Raw genomic sequence first — 19,913 nt, 5'->3', positions numbered from 1 at the left:
CTCCTCCTCCGTGCCACTCCTGGGAGCAGCGGCAGCATGAGAGCGGCCCGTCAGTTCTTCCCACCCAAGCTGATTTTTAATAAAGGCATTAAAAAAGGAGAAATATCTCCTGCCCTATTTATTTCATTAACTGATTTGCACCTGTACTACCAGAGCATAGATCAGTTTCAAGTATGGCTCTGAGGAAAGTGTGGAGGTTAATCCCTATTAAGGATTTGGGCTTCATTATCTGCCTCTTTTCACTGCAGATGATTTTTGGGGGTAGTGTCTGTCTGTATAAAGTGATAATCTTTGCTCGAAGGCATAGTCCATGTTCTTATTTCTGATCTAGTTCTGCTCTTTGGCAGCAGAGAATGCTGTGAAACTTCTGAAGCTCTGCAACAAGGAACAGATCTCAGCTTGTCTCTCTGAGCTCATCTCTCTTCTGCCATCACCTGGAGAACATGATCCCTGATAAGCAAGAAAACCCGACCCAGTGGAGGTAGGAGTGAATGTGTTAAGAGAGGTCTGTGGCTTGTAAATAGCTTGGAAGTGCATAATGCATACTGTTTAGCATCAAAACGTTTAGATATATTCAGTAGATACAATTCAAGAAGAAACTGAGCTATCACTGCTAGCCCTGGATAAAGAACTGTGGAAAGAGCAGCCAAAACCCCTAAGATGGTATTGCCCTTCCAAGCTCTTCACTGTAGTAAGCTCTGCTCTTTCAGTAGGTTTTTGTTAGACATTATTAAAAACAAATAAATGTCGGGGCCAAGACATGTTAAACACATTCCCGCTGATGTTGGTGGGGTTTTTTCTGTACTAGGTTGAATGCAATCTTTAATTTATAACATCTGATAATTCAGCTGGATGGGACCTCTGGAGGTCTCTAGTCCAGCCCCAGGGGTTCACCATTCTCAGTCTGGATGAGGTTGTGCAAGGCCTTCCTTGTCCAGCTGCAGTTAGAAAAACCTCTTTCCTCATTTTTCCTGGGCTCCTGCCTCAGCACTCCACCACCCCCACCTGGAAGAATCTGGTGAGAATTTCCTTTGCTGCAACGACATTGCCAGATCAATGTCTTGGTCTTGCTGGTGAGGTTTAGAAGCATGACTGCTTTACACACTGGGATTGCTCAGGCTGGATGCAGAAGCCTAGTCAGGCTTTCACTCTCTGTTGGTGGTGAGGAGTGACAGAGTGTAAAACACTCACACTCTTTCTGTGCTAATACTGTCATGTTAGCACCTTGTGAGGACCTCCTCTCTGGCAGCATATTAAGGCTGAAATGTCAGCATGTGTGTGAGATGCCCAGCAGTGATACAAGGTGAAGAAATGACAGCTCACATTTTGATCTGCTTTTGCAGTGCATAGCAATAGTGTGTAGGGTAGGTCTTTCTGTGGAAGTACTAATAGAAGAGGAAAAAGGCACTTGGAGTTTAGCTTAGGGCCAAGACTTAAACCTGGAATTGGTCTTGCGTTTATCTGAACAAGAACTGAATCTGAGGACATGTACCTTTTGCTTTTTTAGACAGCTACATGAAATCCCAAGGTTTTGGCCTCCCTTAAAATCTCCATGTCAGTTTCATAAGTTTGACTGAAAATATGTATGGTGAAATGACTTTGAACATTTTGTTTCTTAGCGTGTTGTCCATTTTCATACCTGTATGTGTTTTGTTGTGAGGGTCTTGCAATAGGTTTTGTTTTCAGTGACAGCAAAGCCATTTAGATTTGCTTTGTAGTCAAAACCTCTACTGGTGCAAGTGAGTGTAATTCTAGAGAAGGTTGTAAGGCTACAGTGATTTCAACTAGATCTGAAGAACTGGACTTCTATTTACAGTATTATGTAAGGTAACCTCTTATGAAGAAAAGAATGCTTTTAATTTGTTGTTGTTGGTTTTTTTCCCTATACTTTGAAAAGAGTTCTGAAGCTTCTGTGCTGCTGCTTGTATTTAGGTGTCATCTACCTTGGTTTTATTTTTCTTTCTACTGAGAATATATGGATAAAAATTATATTAACAAAAGAACAACAGACAATGCATGTTCTAAGATAGCAAAACATGATCAGGTCTCATTCATACTGAGACATGCATATGCTTTCACTTAGGCTGTTGGATACTTTTATTTTGAGTACTAAATTAATGCAGTTGATTATCAGAAAATAGGAAGAAAAAGATGTGTTGAGAACCCAAAAATTCCCCATCAATTGGCATTTCTCTTACTTCTGAAATTGAAAGAGCCATTTTCATCCAGTTTATCACACAAAGCATTGATTGTGACTTCAAAAAGATTTTGAGGGCTTGCAGTTAGAGAAGTACTCTTGTTTAAAAGAGTCATCTCAAAGGTTTTGCATGATACTACAGGTTGAATTATTACCTGAGTAAAACAGTGAGAGAGAAGTGAAAGCTTTGGTGACTGAGCTGAAACAGTAGGTGACAAGAAGGTTGCAAGAGAAAGATGAAAACCTTTCTTTCTGCATGTGTTATCTCAGTAATTTGTCGGGATGGCAGATTCATAGGAATCCTCCTTTTTTTTTTCTTCGTTTTTTTTAAATGCAGGATTGATTCCTCTGGGTGTATGAAGGAAGGAAAGGATAACTACAGAACAAGAAGCTGCTAGAATTCTTTCAGGCTACCTCCTGGGAGGTAAGAGGAGTTATGCAGTGCCTTAGGAAAGCCTTTCTTCCATTATTGATTGATCACTTTTGCATAGTTAATAAAAGAGAAGTGAAAAAGTGAAATATAGAGGTTTGCACTAACAGGCCCCAAAATGTGCCTGCATGCAGCCTTCCCTGGAAATGTGCCAGCACTCCCTGTGATGAGATCCGTTGTTTTCCCACTTCCTTTGTGCCCTTCCTTGAGCTCTGCCTTCAGATTTGCTGTCACACAGCACCATTTTCATAAAACATTAGGAATTTTCTCCAGCCGTGGCTATTGCATATGTGACTTCATCCAGAAGAAGCCAGAGCACGACCTCTTTCCCAGGTTTCCAAGGAAAGGGAAACAATGGGCAGAAGTGATCTGCAAGAATTCTTTCTGTGTTACTCCCCTGCCCCAGTGTTGCAAATTTTTTTTTTGTAGCTGTTTATACACTACTACATGTAATGTTTACTGTTATGAAAGTCCATCCAGCAACCAAAATACATTGCTTTTTGTCCTCCTGGAATAATAGGCACATTGTTTTTATGGTTAAACTAAAGGACTGGCTGGATTAGCTCACAGGTCTTGAGAGACTTGTATCTGCAGCTAGTTCTGAGTTCAATTATACTACCACATACACTGTGGTAGTATAATTGAAACTTCTTTACTGTCTGGGCAACTCAGGATTATCAGGAAGACTAGAGGCAGGGAAGGGTGGGATGCATATGTTGAAAAGCAGCAGGAGAGTTCAGGACAGAAAAGCAATTTCTATTGAAAAAGGTGCTATGCTCACCCTTGCTGACAAGGGAAGTGACCAATATTAAGAATTGTGGACAGCACACAAGAGGGCTTTGGTGGTCATTTTAAAGCTGGCAGTTTGGGACTCATGATGATCCCTGGCTCAGGCATTTTTAACCTGGTACAGTGGGACTCATTCACCGTCTGGTAGAACTGTAGGCTTAATGCACCATCTTTATCTGACCCTTACACTGTACTGCAGGGATAAGTTCAGGAATTCAATGAAAAAGAAGATAAACTGTTTTTCCTGCTTTGCCTCCAGAAAACTAATGATAAAGCCTGCTAAGTCCATTATTCGCTGTCAAGTAAGAGGTAACTCTTTCCTCATGCTGTTAGTTGATAGAAGTTATAACTCCAGGTTTTGCCAAGGCAATTACCAGATGAACATCTGACCTGACTGAAAGCAAGCCAAATCCAAAAGGAAGATGCCAGGAAGCAGAAGAATAAGGCACAAAACTTCAGGCAGATACGTTCTCAGACTAAGTGTGTTTTCACTTTAGGGATTTCATGAACCTAGTGTGATTGATCTAGTTAGTGACTGTCAACAGGTCTCTCTTCTAAATGCTTGTTCAGGCTCTCTTGAGAATTTTCTGCAGCTAAAAAATCCTCAGAAAAGCAGCATTGTGATCTGTACGGCTTGTCTAGAACACAGCTTCTCTTAGCATCATTGATGGCTTCTTATTCTTGAATATCTGAAGAGACAGTGAAGAGTTTCTCCTATCCCTGCCATCAGGCCTGTCTCTGCATCAGAGCAGAGGATCATAACCCTTTAACTCCTTGCATGTTGACCACTGTCCCCATCCACATGCAAAGGGTGTGTCAAGAACACATTGCTTACCCATGAAAATGCATGTGTTTCTCAACCTGAAATTTCATCAGTAGGCTAGTGGATTCCTAAATGAACTCACTGCCTTCAGCAGTTTTTATTCTCTCAAAACTCTAAAAGAGTTTTGTTGCTCCCTGTTCTTGTGTCTGGTTTGAAAAGAAGCACTTCAAAAGGTCAGTTGGTAAAAGTCATGGCAGCTGTCAGATTGCAGTCTTGCCTAAAATGAATCACCACCTTTTGAATCACAGCTTTCACTTCCTTCATTGCCTGAATTTCTTAATCTTTCACCTCACATTGGTTTGGGTCTGTGGATGAGGCAATGTCACCAAAGTGGAAACATCATGCCAGAGATGAGCCTGAGGACTGCAGAGACAAGTCTAGGCAGGAGTGCTGGAGACTGGGCTAGAGGAGAGGTGGAGCAGGCCCCCTACAGATGGGGGTACTTTGAGGAGAGCAGAAGCAGAGGCAGAGAGCAGAATTTTCTGGGGAAAGATTGGGATAGTTTTTTTGGACACAACAAATGTTTTTTAAAAGTTAGTTTTCCAAAGCAGGCTGAACTCCTGCAAGGGAGCTCTCTTGGGTAACTGTGGGTTGCAAAGACTGAAATGGATTTGAGCCAGTGTATTGAAAACCACAGAGCCAAATTCTAACTGATGCTAGACCCTGTCAAGAGGTTACTCTGTACAACTCCCTACCAGCGATTTCAAAAATGTTGATAAGGTGTAGGATGTTGTAGGGCAGCTGCACCATCTCAGCATTAGACTTCCTTTTTTTGTCTATTTATAAAAGTTGGCCTTCTTTCCAGGGCCTGCCTTGTCATGAGTTCTGTGGGATTTCATTGTCTTTTCAACTTTTAAATGAAATGGAATGTGTTAGACAATACTGGATCTTGGCTCTGCATTATCTTTCCCTTCTGGCTACTCTTCTGTTTCATTATTTTTCAGTGTAATAAACTACATAGCACTGTCCTGATGCCTTCCTTCCCCTGTTCTTCAAAACTGCCTTGAAAACCCCTGGCTAGACTGATGCTCATCACTGGTTTTCCCCATGGATCCCATGTCTGCTGATAACACAAGTCCTTACATTTGTTGTCCTGAGACTACTTTTCATGAGAGAGCTATTTTCTACCCATTTGTGTGTAACAACACTCCTGCAGCCTCTTCTCTCTCACAAGTTTCAAACTTTTTCTCTCTTCTAGACTTCCCCATTCTCCACTAATGTCAGATATGACATGTCACAGGGGCATGGTGCCTGTTTTTGTTGTATTTAGCTAGAAGAAGAGATACAGGACATGAAATATTAAGCTCTCTCAGAACTGTGCATTAAGTTCTGTAAACTTGTGGAGCATTATTTGAACTGTCTATTGTAACAGTGAAACATGAGTTATTTTTAATAGTGCTGTAATATTTCTCTTGGTAATTCAAACCATATACAGTACTCTCTATTAGACTGTGGAATCGTGGAAGATACTGTTCTTAAACATATTGACTCATTCCTGTTATATTTCCATGGCAGTTTTGTCACAGGATTATAGTGGTATTATCTACTGGATGACTTTCATGAGTGCTTCATGAAAGCATGAGCATTTTAGAAAGCAAATACCTTTCTTGAAGAATAATCTTACAATATAGAAAACTGGTGTTATAAATGATCAATTGAAAGCAAAATTATAAAAAGTGCAAAAATATTTATTTATCTTTTTCCACAACCAAAATACGGTCCTCAAAACCACCACAGCCAAAGAGACAGCATCGAGCCCAGGATCAGCACTGGGTGAACCTGGATCTGACCTCTATCGCAATAGGACCCCTGCCTCGTTCACAAGAGTCGCTGCTAGCAGGGATGTTTTATACAGTTTATTATACCCGAGGCGACGGAGTCCAAGTTTCTTTTGTAACTCTGCATATTCATAGTTGGTTCTTTCAGAGCTGGACAATCGCCGTTTCCTGGTTGATAGCCAGCGTTGATCGTATCCCTGGAATCGCATATTCACATGTATCTTTCTGGCAACTTCGGCTATCTTGATCGCTCTTAGGCTTCTTCGGATGACTTGGGATAACAGTGATCATTGCGCGGGGTGCATCTAATTATAAGCTAAATGCCGATTGTTCTTCCTCCGCCTTCAGGAATTTCAGAGTTTGAATAGAACACCTCTCAAGCTGCTTGTGGTCAGAGACTTGTCTGGATTTCACAATCTTTATAAAATACATTCTTTTATAGCATGTGTTATGAACAAAAATTCGGTTAATATTTTTTTGTGAGAAAAATTTACAAAAAGGTAGCCAGATCTCTGTCCCTGCCAGGGTTCTGTGTGCTTTGTTATTGTAATCGCGGGTCATTGTAGCTTATCGCCCCTTTTGTATTAGTAAAGGCCCTGGCTGGGTGGTGTGATGGCCCTTCCCCGAGGCTAAGGTGTTCTCTTCCCAGCATAGGGAAGACACCTGAGAGGGTGGGGGGGGTTATGCAAAGTGACTCCAAGACCAGCATGCTTTTGGGACCCCGACTCCAAAATGCAACGAGGAAACCCAAAAACAACGAGCCAAATAAGAGTTGAGAGACTAAAGTGATGTCTGGACGTGAGGAGCCGAGTGCTGAGCCTGCAGAGATGCTGAACACCTTCGGAGCCCCTCTCGCCCTGAGCAGAGAGTCATCCCGAGGCCGGGGCCAGACGGGACAGAGCCAGGGAAACTAAGATCTGACAGGGGACACCATGCCCTAAAGGCTCCCACAAGGACCTGATCCCCCGGCTCTGCCCCTAGCGGACAGAGCTGCGCATATCCTCCTCCTCTGAGTTGCCCTGGGAGACACGACGGGGACTGCAGCCCTGCCGAGCTGCCCAATCCTGAGCTGATCACTTTTAATAAAGGCATTAAAAAGGAGTAGAAGTCTCCTGGCCCTGTTTATTTCAGCATGAATTATTTCCCAACATATTTTACAGTGGGCAAGGTTCTTTAATTCCTGTAATTTTTAAACTGACTGATTTCTTGCTAATTTGAAGTCAATGTTAACTGAAGCTGAGTTATTTCACTTACACTTGTAAAAGACAAATTACTTAACCGTTCTCTGTGTTTTAATGCTTGCTATATACTTTTTTGGTGTAATTTTTGACAAGTTCTGCATCAACTCAGGTAGCAGGTTACAGCTTGCATTGAACAGTTTGATATATTTGATTGACCTGTTTAATACTGATGTCTTTGGATCTTGAAAACACTAGTGTTATGAACAAAAATTCGGTTAATATTTTTTTTGTGAGAAAGAGTTACAGGGATGCAGCCAGATCTCTGTTTCTGCCAGGGTTCTTCATGCTTTGTTATTGTAATCACGGGTGGTTGTAGATTATCTCCTCTTTTGTATTAGTAAAAGCCCTGGCTAGGTGGGGTGATGGCCCTTCCCCGAGGCAGTGCTCTCGTCCAACATAGGGAAGACACCTGAGAGGGTGGGGGGGGGTTATGCAAAGTGACTCCAAAGACCAGCATGCTTTGAGACCTCGACTCCAAAATGCAACGAGAAAACCCTAAAAACAACGAGCCACCTAAGAATTGAGAGACTAAATGATGTCTGATGTCCAGACGTGAGGAGCCAAGTGCAGAGATGCGGAGTCCCTCTCGCCCTGAGCAGGAGTCGTCCCCAGCGCCAAGACTGAGGGGGACCACGCTAAGAAAGCAACATCTGACGGAGACATCACGCCCTAAAGGCTCCCACGAAGACTGGATCCCCGGCTCTGCCCCTAGTGGACGGAGCTGCGCATATCCTCCTCCTCTGAGTTGCCCTGGGAGACACGACGGGGACTGCAGCCCTGCCAGGACACCCAATCCTGAGCTGATCACTTTTAATAAAGGCATTAAAAAGGAGAAGAAGTCTCCTGGTCCTGTTTATTTCATCTATGGAAATTACCAAAAGCAGGCTTAAAGCAAGCAAAGGCCAGTTCTTTTTACACAGCACAGTTGAAATAAACTGAGACTGGGAGGTGCAGGGTGTTACAGAGACCAGGGATGTAAATGAGCTTAAAAAAGGAACTAAGAAAATCATAGAAAGGCTTCTAGATGCACAGATGTAAAATGAGCTTCTGGCTCTGTCTGTCCCTGAGCAGCAAATTACCAGATCTCACTATGATGTATTAGAAGAAGAAGAAATCTTGCCCTATTTTTTGTACTCTTTCTCAAAATACCCATTACTGGCCACTGTCAGAGGCAGGAGCCGGGCTTTTTATAGGCTTGGTCTGATTCACTGTGGCCATTCTTAAGTCACTGACTCCCAGCATCTGGGAAGCAGGATGCAGGATTCATGGCTAAGTACACATTTTCTAGTGTGCAGAAAAAGAAGTGAAAGTCATATCCTCAGCCACACCACAACCTGCTCTCACTTTGTTAATATGCAAGGTTAATCATCATAAACACATCTGCTCGACCTAAATGTACTCCCTAGACTAAGAGCAGAAGTGTATTAGATCCTGGGTTGATTTGAGAAGAAAGACTAAAACAACATCAAAACACTCTTAATTCTGCTGTGTTCTTATTTGGTTAGCTCAAAAATATTCAAGGATAGCAAGAAAAATTATGGCTTCCAGTGCAGTGCAATGCCAGGAATGTAATCCACAGTTTGTCCTTAATCCCATGAGGATCCTCTCAAATGTTTCCAGTGCTTTTGGCAGGAATATTAAATTACAAAATCTAGGATGCTTGCCAGAAAGAGAAAATTAAAGGTTCACAATAAAGCAGCGCCCCAGCTCTATGCTTCTGCAGGAACAAAATGGCCTGTCAATATGGACCATAACTTTCAAAATAAAACAAATTAAAAGGGCAATTTCTCCTAAGTGTCTGACAATAGTCCATTCCACTACTAAAATAAGCACTGTTTGGTACAGTTCAAGGAAGTAAGTGAAGATGATTGAATTGTCAGCATATTGAGCTATTCTTTTGAGCTAAAAGTACTTGCCTGTGTCACTTCCAGCTCAGCTCAGACTGGGTGCTGAGCTCCAGAGCCTGACTTCTATTTTTTCTGTTGGTTGAAGGAACTTGCAGAATACAGCTGAGTTGTTTCAGATTCACTCTGATACAACCACTGACAGACTTACAAGATTGCTTGTTTTGTTGAATTTACCATAAGAAGGTAAGTTCATACTTTTGTAAACAAAATACTTGACTATACAAGGAATTCCAATAAGAGGGAGTTGGAGAATTGTAAGGTCTTGAATATATATCATGCCTCTTTTGAAGCCTGAATTACATGGAACTCAATACTTGCTTTATTTTTCAAGGTGAATTCCCATTTATTTCTCATTTAGAGAGTGAGCTTTTGGCCATTTATAATAAAGTTGATATACTAGGGTACTGGCATGGGTATAATCTCCCCACTAGGGAAAAGGAAAAGTTATGAACTAACTCTTTATTTAGTTAGCTTGTACTAGAAAATTTTCAGCTTACATCAGACATGTTGATTTTGACACGTTTTCCTTCTTTCAGAGACAGAAGAACAGGTTGCCCAGAGAAGACGTGGATGCCTCATTCCTGGTTTTGAGCAACCTAGTGGAAGTCTAGTGGAAGATGTCCCTGCCCATGGTAGGGATTTTGAAAGTAGATGATCTTTAAGGTCCCTTCCAAACCATTCTATGACTTTGTGATTCTCTCTGTCCCACATGGCTGCTTTCTGGGCTCAGCAGAGAAGAGTCTGACATTCTCATCCCTTCTAGGCAATTCTCCAGTTGTTTCTGCAAGAGACAAAATGACCAATGATTTGTTTAGTAATACATTTGTGTTTTACTACTCTATTTGTATTCTCTTCCCCTGGCTTTATTGAAGAACTATCCTTAAGATCAGCTAGAAGTTAATTTAGAAATTCCAGCTGTACCTTACCCGAAATGCACATCTTACAGAATACTAGGGGTGTATAGATGCCACTTTATTGGCTATTATTTTCAAATAAGAAGAATATGAGTTTCAATCTCCTGATTTTTCACAGTGCCTTCCCCATTTAGGTCCACTGATGTTATGATGAAGTAAACAAAACATGATGTAGTTACATTAAGCTAGTACCAGTATTCTATTGCCATGCTGTTTAGCACCAATGCTAGGAAGTCTTCATGGATAGTGCTGTACTTTTCTGGTGCCTCCCACTACAGAAATATACTAACTCAGGCATGAATGTCACAAAATCACTCTTATTTTCTGTCAATAATGGAGTGGCTGAAAAACACTTTTGTCATTCATATCAGACAGTTGTGCTTTTTTTGGCGGCAGGAAAGGGTGGAGAGGAAGAAGTGTTGACCTCAGAGTTGCGTTCATGCTTATCTTTCTTGCTTTTTCTTGGTCTGAGGGATATTTATGTCTGCAGCTGGGCTTACCTGCAGCTGCATGTCTTACTTTACAAGGAAGACCTATACAAGCTGTTGAATTTGTACCAGATATGTTAGAAGCCACATCCCGTATCACATATAATTGCAACCATAAATGACAAATAGGACACATTTTACACTTGGTGCTCGAGATTTGCTGAACATAACTATGAGACAGCATATACCTTGCTATTTTTATTCTTTTTTACAGCTTTGTTCAGATGAAAGGTTTTGAAAGAATGCTGAAACTAGAAGGAAAGTGACAGATAAATACGTGGAGGAGCAATGCACACTCTTCCTCTCTTGTGGAAAAGGTAGATAGAGGTTCTGGAAAGGTTTGTAGGCACGAAGCTTGTCAAACACACCCCACATTTTTCAGAGGAAGACAGCCATGTATTCAAGAAAATGTTACTGGCAACATGAAAGTTGTTTAAAAAAATAGCAACACTGCTTTCTAAATATAACTTTCTCTTCCTTTTATATTATAAATCACTAGTTACTTTCATCAAAGGAAACCATAAGATATATTTTTCTTGTTAACCATATACCTAGTGACTTTTTTTTCCCTTTTGACATTAACTGGATCTCTTGTTAAAGCAATACCACAGGGTAACTCATTAGTGTTAGGAGAAGGGGCAAGGCAGTAGCATTGAGAGAGAAGCAAAGTGAGGTTTCTGACTTGTTATTGTCAAAAATGTATGTGGCCAAGTGACAGCCTATTTGGCTAATTTCACACAGCAGTTATTTTGATCTATGACCTCTGTTTTCAAAACCTTGAATGGTTAACTCAGACTATATGAAAGCAAGTCATATACATGTACTGAAAAAGATACCTTTCAAAGGCTCTCTGGCAAGTCATCATGTAAACCCCAGTTCTTCAGCTGCCATGTTTGCTGAGCACCTCTGAAGAAGCATCCATTGCCGAAAGAGCCATTTCATGTGCCTGTGCGGCAAACATGTGATACATTGTATTAGCATTGTAATGGGAGGGACTAAAATGCATAAATAGTTGAGTGCATGGGATACCTGAGGCTAAACCTACTGAATAATTAGCTTCATAGTAATCAGAGGCAAAATATCCAGCATTTGAACAAGAAATGCTGGCCTCTTTTCTGGGTACAGACAAAAAATGAAACAAAATTAACTGGAACACAACCTCAGATAGGCTTGGATTCCTAAATGAAAGAAAGAAAAAGGAAAAAGATAAACTCAACAACTGAATCCAAAGCCTTCAGTAGGTTTCAGACTTAGTATCACAGAATCCAGGGAGATGGAGCATAAACATTTTTTTTGCAAGGTTTGTTGATGTACATTATAGCCCTTGAGACATTCTGGCAATCACCTATCTTCCCATTAAGAGTGACTCTGTCATGATACTCTCTGCTTCTTACATTATGTTGTTCAGGTTTAGTAAAAAGCCTTCAGCCTCGACTTTTAGCATATGGTTGCATTGCTTAGTGCTAGCATGAATACAAACAGCAACAGTTTGGGGCTCACACTGCTTTTCTGGTTTGTTTGTTGCATTTCTCATGTTTGCTGTTGTTTCATTAACAACCTGGATAGTATATGGGGTGCTTTAGCTGAGAAGAAATTGGTCCTCCATATTTTCTTTATTAGTGTTTTTAAGGTATGTTGGTCCAATCATATTAACTGTAAAGGCTGAGCAGTGATTAATGAACCCTTTGCAGAATGTGGGTGAGTTCTGCTTCACACAACATTCTGATGCGTACAAAGACAACTACCAACATTTTCAGAATGTTTGCTAATGCTGCAAGCTTCAATGTCTGGGACATTTCCTAGGCCCTGTTAAAACAACTTGGATTCATGTTGTCTGACCATAAGTCTTTAAGAAACTATTGCCAACCAAAACCACTGACCATGGGATCTTATAATGTGTTCACTTCTTAAGTCAAATAGAATGATGCTGAGGACCTGCAGCCCTGGTTCTTACTGCTGAGAGCTACTTCCCCTTGGGACTTCTGAAAACTGGCAGAATGTGTTGCCAGCCAAGTATCCAAAAATGACTGAGTCACTCAGCAGTAAGACCCTGGGGACTAAGCCAGGCTTCCTGTTCTGCATTTATGCAATGTGTAATATTATAGGGGTCTGGATCCAGTGTCTTATGAGCTATGCAATACACCAGATATTAATAGTAGTCATAGCTAAGGAATAGTTTGGCTGCTTCTGATTTTATAATTTTCAAATTCTGCAGAGCTGAATGGAGAAATCCAGAGTCTCTAGACTTCAGCCTTCATTATTTGAGCAGCAGGCCATCCATTGCAGTAGTTATTCAGTTCTAGACATAGCACTTCCCCATAAAGTAAAACAAAAACAATGAGATGCAAAGAAAATACTTGATGCAGTGTCTGTTGTTTTCTTTGCTCAAATGGCAATTACAATCCTGCACTGTGCAATTGGAAATGAGGCCTCCTACTGCCAGGTCCAATACAAACATGCTGGAAGGTACCATCTTTTCCACACACGTCTCTTAAAATGAGATTGCCTGTAATATTTGTACTGGGAGACTGAGATTATCAGCAGAGTTTAAGGAGTGGTTAGAAGAAGGGACATTGCCCAAGCCGTCCATTCAAAGATCATTCAAAGATCACTCAAAGTCACAAGATTTATTTAAAATAGATAATAACTTAGAGTTTTTCTCTATTTGCCGTCTTGCCTGGGGAGGTCAGAGTTTTCAGCTTTAGATCTTTAACAAGGCTTATGAAAGACTACTTTTGTCAAAGCAGCTGAAGGTTATGTGTAGTAGTCATGTGATCACATGAGTTAGCCTTCAGACAGAAGAGCATTACAGAAGATATTACACTGTTTAGCAATGTGGAGTAGCATTACTGTCTTTTTAAATTGCTTTTCAGTACCAGTGAAATATACTACTTCTAGTAATTCTTCTTGAGAATATGAATGGACCCTCTTGTTGCTGTAATCTCAAAGAATGATAATGAGTCTTCCCTATAGCAATAGGGAGATCACATTTTGCAGGATGTGGGGATAAAGCACTTATTGGAGCAGCATGCATGTAAGTAAATTAATGCTTCCTTAAGAAAACATCCAGGTTTCTTTGCAGGGCCACATGTGTGTCAAAGCAGCACTTGCAAAATACCAGCCATGATTCAGGCACTCTCATGACTCTAAAAGAAAAGATTGAAAGTGAATGTTGCTGAAAACCATAATGTACAGTATGTAACCATCCTCTTTTTAATCCATTCCTGAATGGCTCTTCCTCTGTGATTGGCAGCATTCATGATAGTAAAAATGGACTCTGAGTGAATTGGTTCCAAAATCTCCTCTGTAGGCTTGCTGTAGCCTAAAAGCCACACATACCTAAGCTGTAAAATGCAAAACCTCTGTCAGCATTTCCTTCCTCTCCACTAAACCTTGTAGAGGGAACTGTCAGGCAGCACATATGGACCTCCCAGCAAGTCTGCAACTAGTCATGCCAATGGCCACATACTCCAAATCACCTGAGTTCAAGGTAAGGCCTTGGCACCATGTGAGACTTACTTATACAGGAAAGGAGTATCCTGACTGCATCTATGCTTTGTTTCCATTCTCCAGTATTCACATTAAACCAAATCAGAAGATACTAAATTAATTAGACTACTATACCTTATTTCTCCATATAGAAGTTGTATATATAGATTACTATTTTATCATTATCCAAAAGCTAAAACATATATTTGTACATCAGAAGGTGGCATGTGATGAATTTACATTGGCATTCACCTGTAATAACAGTGGAGACAGCAATTCCAAATAGAACTTGGGATAACCCTCTTTTGTTCCACTATGATCTTGTCTATAAACTTTAAGTACTGTAGCTAGCCTAAGTTACACTGTCCTGATGGCTGTATTAACCATTCCCCCTTAGCTTTGGAGTTTGGGCGTGGAGTTTTGGGGCGGGGTGTTTTTGAAGGGTATGTTAAAAAATCTAAATTGCTTTCACTCCTTATGAACAAAAGGAAAGCAAAGGCAATTACAAAAACTGCTAACAAGATAGAGAAGGCTATAGTTTTAAGACTAGGGAAACTTGAAATCAGGGGTTTATCAGACATAACTTTCTTGAGGTCACACCAGAGCACCTTGCCTCCAGCAAGTCAAGGATTAGAATGCAAGATGTTCTGGCTACTTTTCACAGTTCATTCATGCCTACAAAACATGTATAAGGGAGCAAAGACAGAGAGGGCCAGTTGTTTTATTCTTGAGCCAATGTGGCTATTTCATAACCAGTCTGTGGCTGTGTATGCAAGTGTAAAGATACAGATGGCTCAGTTCTGCCTTGTGAACAGCAGAATTCAGGTCTAAGCCTGGGGATGTGTATGCTCCAAGATTTACCCCAATCTTGGCCCATGCATTGCTGTATGACATTAGATCACATAAGCAATCTGCAATGATGTAAGGGACCTTTTGGGCTGAGAAGCCCACATGACATAATGTCCCCTGAAATAGTAAGCACCAGGTAGCCACGATGTTTCAAATACCAGCAAAAAGCAGCCTGTATCCCAGGTAAAGTTTTCAAAAGTGAAAACTGAATTGTACATGTCTGCAAATTGGACTGACAGTTCCAGCCCTAGTAATAATTTGGGCGATGTGTTTATTATCTTTATAGTCATTCAAGTATTCTTATTGAAGAAATTTTGGAATATCTTACTGTTTTTTTTTCTCTTAATTCAGTCTTGTTCTTCTAATACATCTTCAGTTCACACCCATTTTCCTTCTATCTTAGTTTTCTTCCTTTGCTGTGTCTCTTCCTATCACTGTGTTTTTCCTTCACACCACCTCTGTTCCCTCTGCGCTTTCTATTCTCCTACTAACCCAGGTTTTTTGGTACGTACTGCATGCATATGGCCATGGCATAATAGATGGCAATATGTGAAACCGCATGGTGTGACAGAGACACTGTGTAGAACCATATATTTATTTCTGTTGCATGTGTGTTTATTATAATATCATGAGGTCCCAAGTAGAAAACTACTTTAACCCAGACATGTTAAACTCAAATAGTTATTCTTCCAGCTCTGGCATTATTCAGTTTTAATTGATGCAGACAGACTGGAAAGTGCCTAGATCAGAAGGGAACACCATTAAATATTTTCACCAGCAGTCTGGCTGACATAGTGCAGCAAGTGCATATTCCCAATCAATGAAATGACACAAAAACACTGCTTTACCAAGCAGCGCTAGGCTTTAAGTATAACAGCTTTTATGCCTTATATCTCTTTTCATTCCACCTTGTGATCTTTTTTCTAGTGGTCACCACATGGACTCTAATTAGAAAAGTCTTCTGAGGCAATTGTTTTATCTGCATTTTTCCAGGAAAAAGTTGATGTCATGGCCCTTTTGAAATAATGCAGGATTGAGAAACCAAGAGGAAGATGATCAAGACAGTTGCATTAGATTGACTCAATCTATTTATTTTAATCAATGCATATACTGTTTGTGCATATTCTTCCTAAGTCATCAACAGCTGAAGTCATCAGTCGATTATCTGTGGTTAATTAATTTCAGATTGTCAGTCTACTTTAACTAAGTCAGTACAACCAAGTCAGAGTAAGAGTTTGAGTGGGTAGACACAAAGCTTGGCCAGCTGTCCTCTTCTATGGAGTGTGAGGATCATTGATTGCTGAGATTCTGAAGGTAAATAAATGCATAAAGAAGCAGTCTTTTCCCATTTAGGCCTTGAGGAAAATTACATTGATCAAAATGGAACGAATGCCAGCAAAATCAACAATGGATTCAGACAATTGTGCAAATACAGCTCTTCTCAGTTGTTGGCTTTGGGAACAGGTAGCTACCTCAAACTAAGTTTTTTTCCCTTTTCCACCCCCACCCCCTGATCCTCTTTCCAGCAAGAGCTGTTTACACAAGGATGCAGCAACCCAAGCTTTCTGCTTGCTCACTCAGAGAAGAGCTGGTCTATAGAAGGCTTCTTACTTTGTTCCCCTTTGTAAAACCTAACTTTCAGTCCAAATCAGAGTGTTTCAGTGGCTTTCAGGAGGCTTTCAGTGTTTTAGATCAGGCTCACAGATTCCGTACCATACAACAAAAGCATTTTTGGAACTCTTTAGGGTATTTTTCTCTTTTGTATCCATGGGCTTTTTGGAGGGCATATCCTGGGATCAGGGAAGTCTCTTTCCAAGTGACCAAAGAGTTGGACAGAAATCAGGGATGTGAGTGGTAAAAAGAAGACTGAAGAAGGAGAGAAGCCTTTTGTGCACATATTATTTTTTTCATAGGGAGGAAAGAAAAGAGGATAAGATACTTGAGGAGAAAAACTAAAGTATGGGAACAGGCATGCTTTTGTGCCTAACAGAAAGGAGGGAGCATGGCAAGAAAATATGCAAGAAAACAGGACTACTGAAAAGGCATCCACACAGAAAATAGTTGCCCAAAATAAGAGGCAGATTGCAGCTCATGCATGAGTTAATAGAGAAATCACCAATTTAAACAAATTGGTGTATAGTGAGAGTAGTTTTTCATTTGTGGAGTAGCTAGAATAGCTTTACTAGACTTCTCTATTCATTTTCTCTTCAACTGCTAAGAAATTTGCATCATTCCAGCTGTACCTTAACCAAGAGGTCTGATTTAAAAGCCAAAATGGCATTAATGAAGAGGGGAGAGGGAAGAATGAGTGAGTGTGTGTTTGACTATGTCCCATGATTGTGTCTTGTGGTTTTATTACAGAGAGCTAAAGCATTATCCAATAGATGAGACAGATCAAGAAGAGCTTAAAGCTTTTCTAGATAACTCTTTCTTAAAGATGGCCACTTCCTAGATAGAAATCATCAGAACTTCTGCTCCATGGGTGAATGTTAATACCCAGGACTCTTAAGTTTTGCTTCCATTACTTCCTTTAAACCTTTGTTATTCTCTAGAGTTGATCAGCCACCTGCTGTGGACATTCCTGGGAGATCCAAGCTCAAACAGAAATACTTCGGTTGTGACGCTGTGTTGGCCAACCAGTGCACCAAGGCTACAAGAGAGAAACAAACTATCTGCCTTTCTTTTTTAATTTTTTCTTTTCAGTTCCTTGCAGTTCCTTCTTTCTTGAGGTGTGTGTGGGGACACCTGACAAGAAGCACTGAAAAAGCTGCTGGTGTTTTGGAGATGGTGTTTATGGGCTCTTACTGTTGGTATTAGCAGCCAGCTGGATCAAGTGGCACAGACTGGACTGCACTTGTTTTCTGAAGGTGTTTTCATTTGTAGGGATCATTAGTTCAACTTCACTCTCATTGAGTTACTCAAACACAGAAAACTTGGACTGGTTTTGGAGCTAATTACATTAACAGTGTATTTTAGTGATTTCCTTCTCAGGACTTTAGGGAGTGTGATAAACACTTGGTAGATCACCCTAGCAATGCTTTTCAACAAATGTTTGGCATCTCTTGAAAATCTGAGTCATGCCCTTTGCCATTTCCAAGTTTCACTGGTGGACTCCCTATTAGGACTTGGCACCTCTCCACTCCAGCCGTACCCATGCCTACCTGCATACCACAAAACATTCCTCATACTATCCCAACTGAACTTTGCAAATGTTACAGTATTCTAAGCAGTCAAGGTCCATTTTTGAGCAAAACTCTAACTAAATACTGAGCCTGCTTCTGCTGGTGTTTTGGGGGTTTGTTGTTAGTATTTTTTTTAGTGAATATATTCGTATAGGCCAACTAAAATTAATTTTGAATCAAGATGCTGGAAATTCACCTGTAAGTTTTCCTCCAAAATTGCTGCGATTAATCACGAGTAATTACTGCAAGTAATTACAAGTTAGCAAATTTACAGACTCAAGATTTTCTTGTAAGCAACAGAAGAACAGGACAAACAGACAAACTTACCAAACATACTTCATTAGTCTAAAACTGCTTTAACTTCTGATAATTAGGTTTGGGTCTTTTGCTGTTAATATAATAAATTTTTGGCAGGTTTGTTATTGACATTTGACCATACTGTGTTTTGTAACAAAACATGCAGCAACACAAACCATTAGATGCAGCTGAGCTTCCTGGCATATAAATAAATAGTAGAAAAAATGTATTGTATGTATGAATAAGTTCAGGGTTTGTTTTGTCATTTTAACACTGTTGTATCATAACTATTTTATCCCCACAACTGATAAAGCACACTCATCAACCCAAGTAAGTGTGAGCCTCACCATCCTGCATAGGTGAAACCTGCATAGAAACCCGTACCAATTTTGTCAAAAAAACAGCTTTTTTAGCTGAAAGTAAGAGCAATAAGAATTGCTTTCTAAACTGGGGTGGGGAAGAAAAGTCCAATGATGGTTTATTTCTCTTTACATTGGTAATTGCAATGTCTGTTCCTTTTCTGCAGGGATAACTATCAAACACACTGATCAAATGAGTGTTTGCATACTCCAAAGTGGGACATCTTTCATCCTTCATTTTTTTGCTTTGCAAGAAAAGAAAAGGTTTCCTTAAGTTCATAATATAGAATTTTAACACATGCATGGGAGTAGAATTGTTTTAGACCAATACCAGTATGGTCAAACCTGCATTTGTTTGTTTGCTCAGTATTTAAATCAGCTTAGCTGTCTTATTGTTGCCTGAGGACTGTAGATACACTTTATCTTAAAGATGCTAGTAGAGTAATTAATCTGATTGCACTTCTGTTGAATTCCAGATTATAGTGTTGGATTTAAGAAATTCTTTCCCAGTCAAAGGTATGGGTTGGTTGTTGTTCTACATTTTTTTTCCTCCTGTTGTTTAGGAAAAGCTGGTTTTGCTCAGTCTAATCAGCTCAACAGCCAAACATTGAATCTTCAACATTCTCAATAAAACTGAGCCCTAAAAAAGTGCTGAAGTAAAAAAAAAAAAACTGGTTGTACCAGAGGTTTTGCAAATCTCAGTAGTTTTGCAAATCTCCTCATGGGATTTTTCTCACTGTAGTTTTATTTTTTTTTCCTTTAAATAGCTTCTATTTCTGTGGGAAATGTTTTTGGAGATGCATATTTTTTAAATCAAATTTTAAATTAAGAAGAAGCTTTTCCTCTTCAAACTTGTCACTGCAACATCTGCAGACAGTTAATAATTACCTCTTCTTCAGACTTGTATTTGCCTGCCTATCTTTCCAAAGACACAATTCTGATGCTTCCCAAACCAGAGGCAGGAAGAGAAACACAATTCCCATTAGAGATGACTTTGAAAATCGACATTTCTGTTTTTCATTCCAGACTGCATTGAAAGATAAGTGCTAAGCTCTCCAAAGAATAGCAATCTGAAAAATGTTGGCTTGCTGATTTCAAAAAATTAGGACTGGGGAAGATTAAGAAAATGGGGTCTTCTAATTTCAAAAGCCTCTGGGTTTGCCATAGAAG

At 40.1% G+C, this 19,913-nt stretch overlaps 1 protein-coding gene across 2 annotated transcripts in view; it reads left to right on the top strand.

The window, feature by feature from the left end:
* ST3GAL6 (ST3 beta-galactoside alpha-2,3-sialyltransferase 6) overlaps nucleotides 1-19,913 on the top strand; it is a 95,309-nt gene that overhangs the window by 22,954 nt on the left and 52,442 nt on the right. For both annotated transcript variants that reach the window (XR_012578920.1, XM_074534711.1), the window contains 3 exons: nucleotides 351-481; nucleotides 2,535-2,621; nucleotides 9,702-9,797. The gene's annotated coding sequence lies outside the window, so the exon portion shown is untranslated. The remainder of the gene's footprint in view (nucleotides 1-350; nucleotides 482-2,534; nucleotides 2,622-9,701; nucleotides 9,798-19,913) is intronic.

This window comes from Zonotrichia albicollis, chromosome 2 (assembly GCF_047830755.1).
Source record: "Zonotrichia albicollis isolate bZonAlb1 chromosome 2, bZonAlb1.hap1, whole genome shotgun sequence".
Taxonomy (NCBI): Eukaryota; Metazoa; Chordata; class Aves; order Passeriformes; family Passerellidae; genus Zonotrichia; species Zonotrichia albicollis.
This window is presented reverse-complemented; position numbering and strand designations above follow the sequence as displayed.